Source organism: Camelus bactrianus, chromosome 19 (assembly GCF_048773025.1).
Source record: "Camelus bactrianus isolate YW-2024 breed Bactrian camel chromosome 19, ASM4877302v1, whole genome shotgun sequence".
NCBI classification, from domain to species: domain Eukaryota; kingdom Metazoa; phylum Chordata; class Mammalia; order Artiodactyla; family Camelidae; genus Camelus; species Camelus bactrianus.
The window spans coordinates 38,592,593-38,606,648 of NC_133557.1; positions in this window are offsets into that span (position 1 = coordinate 38,592,593).

A 14,056-nucleotide genomic window follows, 5' to 3' on the forward strand; every position below is an offset into this window, starting at 1 on the left:
CCAGGACACTGCTCAGAAGCACCAGGCAACTGGCATCTCTCAGCCTTGTAGAACATCGCAGTTGTAATCACACAGTATCCTGGGTGTAAAGGAGATGAGGATATTTTTATCTTTTTGGACTTTCTTCCTCCAAATCAAGGTTAGAACCCCTCAAAGTCCAAGCAATGTATGTGGCAAATGGCAGAAATCTGACAATGAAGACAAAGCTCAAGAAAGGATTTGGATGCACAGAAGGAAAATGAAATAAGAGAATGCTTGAAGAACCAATGGGACCAGTGAGTTTCGTAGAGGTGATGAAGATTGACTTCTACAGAAAGCAAACAAAAATGGACCCTTGGATGCCTGGTGGGGGTAAAAACCCTGTAAGCTCTGTCTAATTCGACACTCACTGAGTGCAGTGGGTGGGCTTCTGTATTCCATTCAGTCCCTCCAGGCAGCACATGTCTACATTTCTTAGTCCAATTCCTCTATCTTCTCTCAAATCCTGATTTCCTGAGATGGAAGTCAACAGCTGCAAACATTTTCAAGGTCACTGGCTGGTCAACTGCCTATAGCCACAAGGAGGTAAGAAATAGAACAATGCCGGGTTGTTGACGGATCCCAAGACAACACATATGAAGGGCTGAGCATAGCAGCTGACACATAGCAAGCACCTCATGAATGAAAGCCATCATAGTGAAGGTGCAGGCTCAGGGCTGCCTGGTACCCACATATTGTCCCGTTTTCTCTACCTGAAATAAACTTGAGATTCAGGACACTGCTCAAAAGCAGCTCACAGCATTGTAGAAAGTTGTGGTTATAATCACACATTTCTCTGGGTGCAAAGGAGAACATCATTGTTCAAATACCATCATACTTAATTTATAGAAGCTGAACCGAGGCTTTAAGATGTTAAGTAGCTTGGCCATAACAACAGCTTGTCAATGATAGAACTGTGATTTTGAACACAAATCTGTCATTTCCAAAGTCCATGCTCATTTTACTTTATTCCCTCCCTAAATATCAGCCTCCAATGTCCTGGACCTCCAGGATAACATCTCTGTGTGGAAAAGAAGGGAGAGTGATCACTAGGATCCTTAGGGGCCCATCAAAACTTAACAGACTAAACACAACGCTTTCCAGGGAGTGATGGATGAGGGAGACACTCTAGACAAATGCAGATCATGTAAGATATTTGATAAGGAACCACAATGACCATGTGGTTAAGAAGAAGAAATATGAAGTAGATATTGGTTGAAGATAACTAGGAATATTGGATGCAGGCTGTAAGGAAGCTTCAGGCATCCATCCTAAACAAAAAGAATTTCTAAGTTTTTATTCATCTCATGCACACTCACAGTTTGGGAAATGGCAGGGTACTGTGGGAACACTAAAAGAGATATCGAAAAAAAAAAAAGGCATTGTCTTAGGTCAGATTCCCTAGAAACAGAGCCTGAGAAAAAGACTTGTGTGCATTTAATTTTTTGAAGACATCCCCTTAGGAGAAAACTGCAAGCCAGTAAGAGAAGCAGGATAGAAAAAGAAATAAGAAAGGATGTAGTCACAGAGAAAATTTAGCCTTGGTCTGATCTACAGGAACATCCTAGAACATAAAATATATTGCCAAATTGTCCTCACCTTGAGACATGGGACTGGATTTTGTATTCTGCATAAATCAATCATGTCTCTGGGTTTCCCCTCCCAGGGTGGGGCATCCTATTAACAGAGGGCAATTCTCTGAAGAGGGCAGCTGGGAGCCATTATCAGCCAACACTCACAGCAGCTGGGGAATGGTGAATTCCCCAAACACAAGACAGCCTACTACCAGAACAGTCTACTATAGACATTTTCCCTACAGGAAATGCCATGACAGCTGAGAAGGAGTCTCAGTGAACAGATCCTGCCAGGCACTGCTCCAAGGTTTGGAAGAGGCCAGAAGAGCAGGTGTGATTAAGAGGCTGATGAGAAGGTGACTTTGAACATGGGGATGTTGTGGTGAGTAGAATTATTGCTCAGTTTTTCACTATTTCTCAGTTATAGAGGTAAATGTCCCTGCCACTGCCATGGCTTCATGGTGGGCTGAGGGCACTTTTTCACTCCTTGTTTTTGATCTGATTTGCTTTGGCCAATGGAATATTAATGGACACCATTTGAACAGATACCCTGAACAAGCCTCCCACAGTGCTGTGAACCTCCAAGAACAGGGCATGACCTTAGTGGCTGCTGGCCAAGGAGAAACGTATGGAGTAGACATCAGTCCAGCTGTCACCTTGAGCCATGTCAAGCTGAGACCCAGCTGGTTCACAGGCCATGAGCAAGAAACAAATGCTGTGAACCAACTGTTTGGTATGCAGCAGGATCTAAAAGTAACGGGGATGTTTAGTTGACTGAGGGAAACATTTGAATATTTCACTTTTACAATTCTAATTGGAGCGAGGATTTTGTTGGGGCAGCCACCCCGAAAACATAATTTAAAGAGAAGTTGAGCTCAAGGTTCTCCCATTCTGATGTGCCATTTCTCCCCTTAGACTTTTTGTCTAGTCCACCTTTTCCCCTGGTTTAGAAAAACAGCATAATGACTCCCTTTATCAGATGGAGAGACTGAGGCAGTAGGGTTAATGTCTTCGGGGGCAACCCTCAGCCCACAGAGGGTGGGAACAGGTGGATAAGTGTCCAGACTTTACACTACGAGGGTACTGACTGAGGCTGACTGCCCACCAGGTGCCCCCTGGAGTGACGCTCATTAGCACACTCCCTACTGCCTCCTTTCTTATTTGCCCCCCTCTCTTCACTCCCTCAGGGTGTTTTGTGGGGCCGTCCCCTAAACAAACTGTCTACTCCCAAGTCCTTGTCTCAGGATCTGCTTCTGGAGAAAACCCTAAATAAAGCTCTGTGCCGTTTGAAATGGCAAAGAGAAAACTGAATGTTAGGAATGGTGTGATTAGAGAAACAGAACTGCAAAGAGGGATATGCAATGAGGGCTTATTATGGGGATTAGACCTTGAGACAGTCTCTTAAACTGCTACTTTGGCCTTCTCCTTCAAAAGTTCTAAAGTTTGATAAATGCTTTCAAAAAGAAAAAAGGTCTGACTCATTTTCTGAATGTGCAATACATTTTTCTGCATAGAGCCATTAAAATATGGAGTGAGCAAAATGTGTATTGAGTAACCACTGGTGAACATAGTTAAAGTATGTGGTTGACCTGAAATGTTAGTTGACATTCTTGGGCCTCCTCTGCTAGGGCTGAGCTTCATGCATGAGGATGAAGGTCAACATCCCTGGCTGCTGAACTGAAAGTTCAAAGAACCATGATTGTTTGCCACCATTGCAGCATCATTGCCTCAAAATGGTTTTCCAGAGTGTGCATCAAAGGAGGCATAGAACTTATACCTGAGTAATGAATGGCCTGTCCAATCAGTTTTGGTATTATTGCCTTTCCTAGTGCAGAATATTGGAAAAATTAGCACATGTGAAAATTATGTACATATTCAGTTTGTTCCCCTTCTAACTTGACTTACATTTGAAAAATTTGATATTGGATTATAGGAAATTAAAACTTGGCAAAGGAGAAATATTTCCCTATTTACCAAATATATGCATATATGCCGATGTACACACATGTACATACACACAAACTCACACACACACACAAACACACACAAAGCCCCAAAGTGCAGGATCCAACTTCAAAAATGATAAATATATTCCATCCAGTCAATGAAAGGATCAAATGAGAAATAAGAGAGAGAGAGAAGGTGAGCAAATATAGTATAAAAAAGGCCAATTAAAAAAATAGAACATGATTACAGAGGGAATATCATTTCAAGTGAATCATCTCTACTAATTTTTTATGAGTTAGATTTTTTGAGATGTGAAGATACTAACTACTATATATAAAATAAAGTTTCTACTGTATAGCACAGGGAACTATATTCAATATCTTGTAGTATATAATAAAAATAATATAAAAAGGAATATATGCATGTATATGTATGACTGAAACATGCTGTACACCAGAAATTGACACAACACTGTAAACTGACCATCCTTCAACAAAAGAAGAAAAAAATAGAGAACCCAGAAATGAACCCACAAACTTTTAGTCAACTAATCTTTGACAACGGAGTCAAGAATATACAATGGAATAAGGACAATCTCTTTAGCAAATGGTGTTGGGAAAACTGGACAGCATCATGTAAATCAATGAAGCTAGAACACTCCCTTACACCATATACAAAAACAAACTCAAAATGGATCAAAGACTTAAACATAAGACAAGATACAATAAACCTCCTAGAAGAAGATATAGGCAAAACATTATCTGACATACATCTCAAAAATGTTCTCCTAGTACAGTCTACCCAAGCAATAGAAATAAAAGCAAGAATAAACAAATGGGACCTGATGAAACTTACAAGCTTCTGCACAGAAAAGGAAATCATAAACAAAACAAAATGACAACCTACGGAAGGGGAGAAAATTTTTGCAAAAGATGAAATGGACAAAGGCTTGATCTCCAGAATATATAAGCAGCTCATATAAGAAAAAAACAAACAACCCAATCCAAAAATGGGCAGAAGACCTAAACAAGCAATTTTCCAAGGAAGAAATACAAATGATCAATAGGCATATGAAAAAATGCTCAATATCACTAATTATCAGAGAAATGCAAATCAAAACTACAACAAGGTATCACCTCACACCAGCCAGAATGGCCATCATTCAAAAGTCCACAAATGACAAATGCTGGAGAGGCTGTGGAGAAAAGGGAACCCTCCTACACTGCTGGTGGGAATGCAGTTTGGTGCAGCCACTGTGGAAAACAGTATGGAGATTCCTCAAAAGACTAGGAATAGACTTACCATATGACCCAGGAATCCCACTCCTGGGCATATATCCAGAAGGAATCCCACTTCAAAAAGACACCTGCACCCCAATGTTCATAGGAGCACTATTTACAAAAGCCAAGACATGGAAACAGCCTAAATGTCCATTGACAGATGACTGGATAAAGAAGATGTGGTGTATTTATACAACAGAATACTATTCAGCTATAAAAAATGACAACATAACGCTACTTGCAGGAACATGGATGTCCCTGGAGAATGTCATTCTAAGTGAAGTAAGCCAGAAAGAGAAAGAAAAATACCATATGAGATCGCTCATATGTGGAGTCTAAAAAAAAAAAAAAAAAAAATACAAAACAGAAGCAGACTCATAGACACAGAATACAAACTTGTGGTTGCCAGAGGGGAGGGGAGTGGGAAGGGACAGACTGGGAGTTGGAAATTTGTAGATACTGACAGTCATATGTAAAATAGATAAACAAGATTATACTGTATAGCACAGGGAAATATATACAAGATATCGTGTTAGCTCACGGTGAAAAATAACGTGACAATGAATATATCTATATTCATGTATAACTGAAAAATTGTGCTCTACACTGGAAATTGACACAACATTGTAAACTGACTATAACAATAAAAAAAAGTTAAAAAAAGAATAAAAAAGAGCTAGATTTTTAAACAAAAATATACGATTTAAATGGGCAGGTGTGTATGGATATGTTTCCTGAGAACTTAGAATATACCTTATGCAACAGATTGCAAAAACAGGAAGAATTCGCCTCCTGCCTGTATCTGTTTCATTGTTCTCTTTCCCCACTGACTCTGACCCTGGCCGTGTGACTTGCTCTGGTCAATGAGACAACAGCAAATGTGACAAGAGTAGAGACTAAGCCTGTCCTGTGGCCATTCCTGGAAATCTGCCACCACTATGTGAATGAGCCAGGCTGGTGTGCTGGCTGGTGAGAAACATGCAGCCCAGTCAGCTGGTGAACAGGGGGAGACGTAGCATGTCCTGTCTGTTTACAGTCTTCTCGGCGTAACTTTGTCTTGGAAGATAAAGATGCTCTTTCCTCTGGGTGTAGGCGGGATGTCCCTCACATGAGGGTTTTATGACCTTTTTCAGGGGAGAAGGTGGTTCTGCTGTTTTTTCAAACTCTTTTAACTTAACATATCCAATGTGCCAAGATACAAAATTTTAGGGGTAGGGTGTCCTGAATCCCATCGCTTGTCATCGTGCTTCCTGGGGTTTGTTGTACAGCCCAATTTGGACCTGGCTTAGGCTGGGTCTGCAACCCACGTAACACACTGTGGAAATTGGGTTGCATGGTAACATGTGGATGAGTATTTTCCAAAATAGAATCTGGGCTCTTTTTTTTTTTATTATTATTATTTAAGTGTAGTCAGTTACAATGTGTCAGTTTCTGGTGTACAGCACAGCGTCCCAGTCCTGCATGGACGCACATATATAGAATCTGGGCTCTTTGTCCTTTTTCATGGACCTATCTGAGGGAGACTCAAACAGAAAATGCTAGTGGGATGGGAACTTTTCAATCACAATAATGAAAGAGCATCAATTATGGGTCTGAGAGAGAAGAAAGATGCTCTTTGAGTGGAAAAGATGAAGACGTGTCCTAAGAAAAAGAGGGAAAGTGGTTGGAAAACCAGAGAGATAACCTTTGCCCCTGTCTTCCCACACATCCTGTGTGTGCTCAAACAGAGCCCACTGCTGCTCCCTTACTGTTGTCTATTAGGATCTGTTAGGAGAGGGGAGAGAAGGGATAGAAGACAGCCAGCCGCATTCTGAAAAGAAAGGAATTCCATTTCTGACACAACTCAGGGGGCCCAGCAGGGAGAGCATTTCTGTTTGTCCAGATAGACTACAGATGTGATGTAGGGTCAATGCCCTCATCTGTAAAATGGGGATAACGATCATTGTGGCTTAAGGGCGGTCATTAATATTACAAGAGACAACCCTCGAGAGTGTTTGGAATGGTGCCTGGCACCCAGCACATGCTCAGTCCATGGGAGTTATTATGACAAATCATTTAACAATGAAAACTTTGTGGCCTAAAAAGGCCACGTGACTGATCTATAAGCCAGAAAATCAGGAAGAAAATGATTGAGGTAGAGGTGAGTCTTGTGAGTCAGAGCTGGCCCGTTACCACCTCAAAGGCATGGCCTTCCAGACCAGTGAGCTGAGCTAGAAGATCTGCACAGCGCTCAGTGAACCCTGCTACCTTCCAGATCCTCTAAAGGACAAAGCAGACTTCAGGGGAGCTCTCCCTCAGTCTGAGTGAGTGTGGGTTGTCTGGAACGGGCATTGTACTGAGCAGTTCAGTAGTTTCATAGAGTTTCTTTGGATATGCCCCTAGACCTGCCAGGCCCACCAGGCCACTGGCTCACTAAAGACACTGTCATCATGAAAATGAGGTCTGCAGCCAAGCACAGTTTGGAGATGTTGGTAGAGAGGGACAATTGCACATCCTTCTCTAGTGCCTGCACGAAGCAGTAAACACGGGAAAGATCAGCTTCCTTGGGGTTCAGGCATAAAACCAGCAGAGATAAATGGCAAAGGAAAATCTCTCCATGGTAACTTCTAGCTTTCTTCTGCTGTGGACTGTGGGGAGAAAGGACTGAACAGGAAATTTCCATGAAGGACAGTGACACTAACAAACAGGTCAAATGAAGGAGACAGGGTGCTGCCTGCTCCCCTTCTGTGATGGCCAATTTTTTTAAATTTTGTTTTATTGAGTTATAGTCAGTTTACAATGTTGTGCCAGTTTCCATGTGGGGAAGGGACAGACTGTGATGGCTAATTTTATTGTCAGCTTGACAGGGCCAGCAGGTACCCAGATAGCTGGGTGTGTCTGTGAGAGTGTTTCTGGAGGAGATTAGCACTTGATTTGTGCACTGAGTGAAGCAGGTGCAACTCCCAACCCCAAGTGTGGGCGGGCATCATCCTGTCTGCTGCGGGCCTGAGCAGAACAGAAAGCTGGAGGAAGGCTGAGTTCTCACTCTGCCTGACTGTTGAGCTGGGACACTGATCGCTTGCCTTCTGCACTCTTGGTTGTCCAGCCTTCAGGCTCAGACTCAAATCTACACCGTCCGCTCTCCAGCTCCCAGGCCTTTGATCCACCACCAGCCTTCTGGGGTCTCCAGCTTGTACATGGCAGACCATGGGACTCCTCAGCCTCTGCGACTGTATGAGCCGGCACCTCGTAATAATTCTCTTACACCATACTAATTCTGTTTCTCTGGAAGACCCTGACCAGTACTTGTTCCTTCCCTCCCAGCACATATTTCTGGGTGCAGAGACAAGAATGGTGAGAGAACAACAGGTGATCCCTGTGTTGTGGAGCAAGGAGCTGTGACTTGGTCAGTCGGCTGGTGGAAGTGCGTCCCCAGGGCAGAAGAACTGTGGCCAGGTGATTAATGCAGGGAGAAGGGCTTGCTCCTCAGAGGGTGTGTCCATGTCAAAAGCACCAAGAAGAGGAGGCTTTTTCCTCACAAGACAAAATAAAGCAACTCCAGGGCCTCATCTTGGTAACTGTGTTGAGTGATGTCCCCAGCACGTGAAAGGGCTCACACACCTCTGGCAAAGAGCTTCAGGGCCCTGCTGGCTCTCAGACCCCCCCCCCCCCACCGACCACGGTTCTAATGCTCTCGCCCCTCTGGCCTTCTGGTTTGCGGTAACCTTATCTCCACTTTGGAGCCCTTGTCGTACTGCTGTTTCTGCTCCGTTGCCCCAGTGCCCCTCTGCTCACACCTCCCTGGGTGATCAGGCCGCGACTAGGTCATGCTCATCCCCCAACTCAGGGCAAACGTGCCCCACAGAGAAGTCACCACTGACCTCCCCTGTTAACGTTCACTTTAATTTCTTTGTAAGGGTTATCGCTTCACGATACCATCAGTCTTGAAAACTCTCCTTGTTTACCAGTTGCTTTTCTCCTTTAAGGAGGAGGCAGAGCACGATGGTTGAGTTTAGATTCCACAACAAGACCACGTAGTTCTAATTCCAGCCCTGCGGCTTTCTGGCTGTGGGATCCTGCAGGTTCCCTTACCTCTCTGCCCCTCTGTAAGAGGGGTGAGCAACAGCACCTATCTCAGGGGGTGGTTGCCCTGGCTGTGGGGGGTGGAGCCCAGATGACGCGTGGCACACAGCACGCACCCTGTAGCCGCTTGCTGTTAGCGCTGTTCCGTATTGCCCGTTGGAAGGGATGTTACAGGATAGGACGGTTACCCTGGCTCGTCTCTTTACCCTGTGCATCTGCAAAGTGCCTAGAACCTAGTAGGTGCACAATAAATGTCTGTTAAATAGTGAATGGGTGTCACTGATTCAGACCAGTGGGGTCACAACCAATCAGCCATTCTTGCAGGTATGTCTGTCCTAAGAAATGTATTGCTCAGTAGTAATAAACAAATGTTTTATTCTATAAAAACGCATAAAAAAGATTATAAGGAAAACAGAATCATTCTAGAGAGGAAAAATGTAAAGATAGATCTAATGTCATACAAGCATTTTGAAGGAAGAATTTTCTGTCCTTCCTGAGTGTGGGTTTAGCCCTTGGCTGTAATTTCCTTGAGGGCAGTTGATGTTGCATTCTGTCCAACCTCAAGGATTGTGTTCTCCTAAAGGTATCAGCTGAGGAACTTTAGACTTCATGGGATAAAAGGCTGTTTGTGAACCTGTGAAAGTTCTTTCACTTGGACATTTTTTCTGTTTACTACAATGAAGCATTATAAAATACTTAACCAGGAAATATGCTTATGATGTTTTATACTTTGTATTAACCTGACTTCTATGGAATGGACACATTGTGACATTTTGTCCACTTGTGTATCCTGTCTAACTTCTGTGAACTTAGAAGTTCTGTTCTTTTAGCTCCAGCCCAATGTGGAGCATTAGGCTGGGAGCATTGCTACTGTTCACTGAACACTTGTTATGTGCCAGGAAATATGCCAAGTTCCTTACATATGTTAAGTAATTAAACATGAAATTCTGAAGTAGATGGTGTTAAAATCTTGTTTTGTAATGAAGAATTAAGAATCATAGAGGTGAAATGACTTGCTAAACATTGCATAGCTATGAAGTGTCACAGCAGAGATTTGAACACAGTTCTTTAAACTCCAAATCCTATGCTGCTAATCACAACATTAAGGGTCCCCCGAGCAGAGAAGGGCAGAAGAGCTAAATTTTGTGGTCGTCCTACCAGGGCCCTTGATGCCTCCAGACCTGAAGCTTGACCCTGGGTTTGAAGGTCCCCCTTTTCAGCCCTCTACCTGTTACCCTGGGCTGGCCCCCAGGGAAGCTTCCTAGAACAATGCCAACATTTGCTGCCCTGAGTGGACTTCCCAACCATCCATCACCCTCTATTGATTCCAGAGTTGGCAGGAGTTCTTAACTAGGTGCTTAATCTCCTACCTCATTACAGTGACACTGTTCAGCACCAACATTTCAGAAATGGCACCATTTTTATGACCCTGTGTTAATTAATTTAGAGATAACCTCTTTCTCAAAATCTTCCTGAATGACCTGGAAATATTTTCACACTTGTTGTCACAAACTAACAGGTTCTTTAACTTTTCTGTAACCTATTCTTTTGAAAGATTTTTCACAACAAATTTGCACAAAGAAATAAATCCTGCACTTTTAAACATGCTGTGTTTTGTGGCACCTCCTCTTTGAAGATATTTATGTGATGATTTTCTTAAATGAAAGCAATATGGATTGCTTTTAAAGGAAATTCACAGTTTCCAACCAAATCAGGACTTGAAGTGCCAAGTTGAAGACAGGGGCTAGGAGGCAGTGGCTTGGTACTAAATACAAACCCTATTCCACAAAAAACGCATGCATTTCTGTAAAATGAGACAATAACCAACTCCCAAGAGCATAGCAAGGATTAAAGGAGATAGTATTTGTAAAGCATTTAATTCTTTGTCCAGCACTTTGCAAGTGACCCACCTTCACTTCCATTCAGTAGTTCAGGAGTCCCTTGGAGGAAATGCAATATCCACTTGTCTTGTTTTTAATTCTGTTCAAGAGAGAAAGCACATAGACAGATTATAAAGCCCCATGGCATGTAAGGTTGCTGGGGAACTGGAAAAGTCCTAAACCCTTTTTCATACCCAAATAAAATTACCAGGCACAACTCCAAATACCTCCCTCAAGATCTCCAAATGAGAAGTTTCCAAACCCTCACTGAACATTTATGTTCAGTTCTGCTTTTAAGACTTCCCTTAGGCGATTCTCGGTTCTGAATCTTGTAGGAACCTCCCCAGTTCTCACAGATGGTAATGGTACCTTCAGTTGCAGCATCAGAATGTTTATCTGGCGAAACACAGGCATGATTATGATTCCGTGGTATCCCTGCTCGGGAAGGCTGGGTGGAGGTGTCTACCCCACGTAGGGAGGGGTTGTGAACCGACACCGTGTCACCTGACAGCAGTGTTTTAAGATTGCTCTACTTCTGTACACATTGACCAAGCGATAATTCATTCCTGTAAAACCGACTGTACTTTTTCATTTGATTTTATTAGATTATTTCGAAAGAGCTATTTTTGCACAGCAAACCCGTGTTTCCATTTTGAGCCACTGAAGTTCATTCCAGGAAGGGTTCCATGGCCTCTTTCGTTCAGAAAAGGAGAGAAGAGGGTATGGGTTTGGTACCCGGATGCCCACCCCTCACTGCGGGGGGGGGGGACTTTGTAGCCATCTTCGGAGTAGATCTGATGCTGCGGCCACATTCCTCCCGCACCCTTCTTCCTTGGCACTGTTCTTTCCTCCTCTCTGCCTCTTGTGTCAAGCAGCCATTTGAATAAATACCCATCCCTAAAAGCATCTTGACATGTTGTTTCCAATTAGTTTCCTCTGTGGATTTGGCTCCATCGCTGGCACCTGCAGAGGTGGCCAGTAACATCTACAAGGTTGTTTTTGCATAATTGCCTGGCAGAAGGACAAAGCCTGTGTGTGCATGTTTAAAGTGGTTTGGAACTGATCTGAGAAACAAATACCCCAGGAAGCGATTAATAATTTAAACCCCGACCCAAGCTCAAAACAAATGTGTGATGATGGAGAAAGAGGAGCGCTTTTCTGCAGTGCTGTGCTGGGAGAGGGGGAGGATGTGAGTGTCCAATGAATGCGGGTGTGGCTCATGGCCAGAAGCCCTTAGTGTGTTGGTCTTGCCTGTCATTCAAGGTCAGCTTCCCTCCATGACACATCTGTAGAGGGGAAATTGAAGAATGCTAAAGAAAATACCTTGGATTCAGACCAACTCATTCAAAAGTAAAGCCAAAGTGAAGAGATTGCTCTGGTTATTTGTTTCCAATAGATTTTAATCCAGTCACTTTGGCATTTGGTATCTGCACCCTTCTGTTTTCTTCATCTCTTTGTGCCATGATCCCTTTGCCTGTCTGAGGGAGTCAGTGAGCCCCTTCTCGGGATGAAGTTTTAAACCATAAAATAAACAGGGCTTCAAAGGAAAATAAACATAAAAATATTATAAAAACAAATTGTGATAGAGTAATGTATGTGGCTCTATATTTTTCCTTCAGTTCCCAAATGTAATTCCTTCTGAACTTTTATTTTGAAATAACTTTAGACTTCCAGAAATGTTGCAAAAAAGAGTATAGTGCATTGCAATACACGCTTCACCCAGATTCCCCTTATGTTCACAACTTAGATAACCAAGGTACGTTCATCAAAACGAAGAAATTAACATTAGTACAATTCTCTGAACGAAACTGTGCATTCTAGTCGGATTTCATTGGTTTGTCCATCAATGTCCTTTTTTGTTCCAGGATCCAGTCCAGGGTCCCATGTTACATGTAGCTGTTGTATCTTTCGTGAGCTTGAAACTTTTGAAGAATACTTGTTAGTTATTTTTAGAATGTCCCTTAGTTTGGGTTTATCTGATTCTTCTTATGATTAGATTGTAATTATGCATTCCTCACAAGGATGTGTTTTCTTATGAATACTAACTACCCTAATGTATAATTATCCCAATTTTGAAGTGGTGATGGGCATAAATGATATTTTGTGAGCTGCAACAACTAAAATGTAGTATGAAAATGTGTGACTTCCATTAGCAGCAAAATCACATAATAGTGCTGTGGATTGCCTCTAAGCTTTCAATTAGAGGGAAATGTGAAAAATCAGTCAGGAAAATAGAAACTTCTTTCAATCCAAGTTCAAAGACCTCCCTGGCTTCTATTTATGGATCTGGGGACTCCTGGTAAAGAACTTCCCTCCAGAGCGATTGATAATCACAGTCGATAGAGATGAATAAACCCTACGCTGAAAGTTACTGCCACAACTGATCTCCTCATTTTGTCCAGAGGCTTTTGAAAAATCACCACAGCTGGACAGACAGTCTTTCTCCGAATGTCTCCAAATTGCTCAGGTGGAAACCCACAACAGAGCAAGGTGACTGCAGGGTGACTCAGTGGCTCCAATGTACAAATCCTTTGGTCCTTGGGGGGAGTCTGGAGGACAGTCAGCTCTTTGGAAAAATAAAAGGAGATTCATGTGGCAATGGAACCAGTGACTGACCTGATTTTTGACCACTTTCATGGAATGTCCTCATTTGCGTGTGTGTATGTGTGTGTTTTTTTTCTTCATGCTACAATTCTCATTTATAAATATAGCTTCTGTGTATTTCCATCTCCATGACTTTGCTATCTACTGGGACAGGAAGCTATCAAAGCAATGGTTTCCTAACCCTGGTTTTGAGAAAACCAATGTCCAGGGTCAGACAGATCCAGGTATGAAGTCCTCCAGGTACTGAGGTCTGGAAGGATGCGGTTGGGGGAATGAGGCCTCCAACACAAGACTGAGCCAAAGCAGAACCAGCAAGTTAGTGAAGATGCCCTGAGCGACCCCACCATCCTGAGCAAGAGTGTCACGTGCGTCATTTCCCTCAATCCCCCACCTACTGATGAGGTAGCACCTTGTTTTATAGACTGGGAGACCGCAACACACAGAACAGAGCACTGCACACAGGTTCACAGAAGACACCTTAGCCCAAATTCAGTTTCAAGGCTGACTCCGGAGCTCTCACTTATAACTGTGATGGGTGGGCTTTTTCTGGCCCTACCTGTGGGCCTTACTTGTCGCAAATCTACCTGGTGGGTTGTCCTCATTAGGCAAAGTTTTATTTCTCAAAGGCCCTGCTTTTATACAATATGGTCATGGACTTAGTCAGAGGGCGGGACCCTGGAGTGCTGGCAGT